The sequence below is a fragment of the Leopardus geoffroyi genome, chromosome B2 (assembly GCF_018350155.1).
Source record: "Leopardus geoffroyi isolate Oge1 chromosome B2, O.geoffroyi_Oge1_pat1.0, whole genome shotgun sequence".
Lineage (NCBI taxonomy): Eukaryota > Metazoa > Chordata > Mammalia > Carnivora > Felidae > Leopardus > Leopardus geoffroyi.
In genome coordinates, this window is record NC_059332.1 from 73,293,830 (window position 1) to 73,296,321 (window position 2,492).

Below are 2,492 nucleotides of genomic sequence, written 5' to 3' on the forward strand. Positions count from 1 at the left end.
GAGCCTGGAGCCTGCTTTTGATTCTGTCTCTCTCTCTCTCTGCCCCTCCCCAGCTCACACTCTGCTCTATCTCTCAAAAATGAAGAAACATAAAAAAAATTTTTTTTAGAAAGAGTTAACAAAATTTCTAGTGCTCATTTTGAGCTGTTTAGTGAAATATTTCATTTTTAAAAGTTATTTGTTAGGCCGTGTCTGATCCAAAACATACCTCCACATCTGCTACCCTAAGTAGCTTTATAAGAAGTTGTTTTTCTGGTTTCCCTGGGATTAAGGGCTGAGGATGATTTCTGTCTCCAATATATTCCTGTAAATATGAAACTGCAGTCAAGCATTGCACATTTATGTCTCTCTGAGAGCAGGTGGAGGCAAAGTAAACCTGATGAACTTCAGGCTGCTTTTATTCAGTCTGTTTTGTTTGCTTCTTGGTATCCAGATTACCCCAAGTGACATGATTCAAGCTGAAGTTTTCACTGAAGTGCTCATATGATTTTCTCCTCAGACTTGAAAGCAGAAGCATAGCAACAAGAAGAAAATAGTGGTTACTGACCATGATTCTATCAACACCCTTATCGTTTATACTCAAATGGGGGTGGGGGGAGAACAGGAGGCAAATCACCTTTGTGATCTTGCATTATTGAATGTGGCTATTCCAAGAATGGTTGGGAGGAGGTGAATAAACACTTCATCAAAATCTACAGAGGCAATCGGCACAGAGAAGCTGCATCAAACATTATGTGATCATTTTCCTCTTAATATCTTTTGCCTCCTAAGCTCACAGGTGGCATTAGAGTGGTATATGGCTTGAATAGCAATGTGTCCCCTTGTCCAGGTAAGGCTGGCAGTGTAATAGCAAGGGTAATGGTCTCCCATTCCAGCTCATAGGTGTTGTTAACCCCAAAGCAAATTGCACAGTCCATCCTGCTGTGAGTTATTACATGGAAGTTTGACACTCAACCCCAAAGCAAACTGTAGCTCTAGCCTACTGTTGAGTTGTTTTCTGTTGTTATCGAAGTTTGGAATTCAATACTATTCTTTTTTTCCTACTTTTCTTTGACTATTTCCCAGTATCTAATAATTTATGTTACCTATAGTAGTCTACAAAGCATATTTCAAATGCTTAATGCACATGCCCTCTCCCAAGCCCCACACTGATTTTTGCAATAGCACTTTGCTCTAACTGGTTCTGAGTTCCAAGAGATACACTTGAGAAATATAAGGACCAAATTTGTCATTTTTGCCTAAACTAGTAGTTGTTTTCAGTGTGAAGTCTGTGACCTAAGTGTCTGGGCTTTGCCTGGAGTTATTAAAAGGGCAGATTTCTCAAGTTCAGTCCTTGACTTACTCAATTGAAATCCTGAAGGTGGTGCTGTGAAATCTACAGCTTTTAGTAAGTCTTATTTCTTCCTTACTTCTTATGAGAGACATTGGGGGATATAACCATAAAATCTTCATTCTTTATATTTGTTCTCATGCTTCCGTATGAAACTAACCACGGTTGCATGGACAGCATCAAATCTCACACTCTCCTGCTGCCTGAAGTCCAGTCAACAGATGCCTCCACCAGCGTTCACTACCCCACTCACACCCCCATCTTGTTGCTAGCTGCTGAAAGTGTACTTTTACTGACTCTGTGACCAGGAGCTATTGTGAGTGAAAGCTGTTTAATTGTGTAGTAAAGGTAAGTGATCTCCACCACCATCACCCTAGTCCCTGGAAAAATGGATCATAGGTGACTCACAAGCTGTTGGATTGCCCATTTTTCTTTCTGTTGGCCCAGTTCTGACATTAGATTGCAGTTTGCCAGACTCGTATAAAGTGAGGCAGAGGTTGGAGGTTGGGAAGTCCTGGTAAACAATGGAGAGTGTCAACAGCCTCCCTCAGGTCAACACGTTACCCTTTTTGTTAAAAGTCATAATTCCCCTCTTGTTTAAATTATAGGTCATTGAGATTATCGCTCATGCTTTCAGTAAACCCAGTAAAAGGAAAGATAAACTCACACGCTCCAGTGGATGGGAGAAAATTACTAAAGTAATAAGATGAAATGAGCAGAGGTTAAGCGAGGAAGCCCATGACTTTTAATAGAAACCACTTACAGCTTAAAGGGTCCATTATGTTAGCTGTTTTTTCAATTTTAGAACATTATAGTTGAAAGAGTATCTTCGGTAATTAAATGAATTTCTTCCCTGACTTCCCTCTCTTTAAAGATCTCAGAACTCATGAAGTTTATATTAAAGAGCACTTCACTTCAGGGTGCCTGGGTGGCTCAGTTGGTTGAGCTTCCAACTTCGGCTCAGGTTATGATCTCACAGTTCATGGGTTCTAGCCCCACATCTGACTCTGTGCTGACAGCTCAGAGCCTGGAACCTGCTTCAGATTCTGTGTCTCCCTCTCTCTCTGCCCCTCCCCTGCTCACTCTCTGTCTCTCTCTCAAAAATAAATAAACATTTAAAAAAATTTTTTTAAAGCACCCCATTTCAATACTTTATGTTGCT

At 40.5% G+C, this 2,492-nt stretch overlaps 1 long non-coding RNA gene across 1 annotated transcript; it reads right to left on the bottom strand.

The window, feature by feature from the left end:
* Positions 1–360: 360 nt before the first annotated feature.
* Positions 361–2,233, bottom strand: LOC123608665. Its single transcript, XR_006717372.1, has 2 exons — positions 1,739–2,233; positions 361–500 (listed from the first exon to the last, which is right to left on the bottom strand). It is a non-coding gene; the product is annotated as an uncharacterized LOC123608665 (long non-coding RNA).
* Between the last annotated feature and the right edge of the window lie 259 nt (positions 2,234–2,492).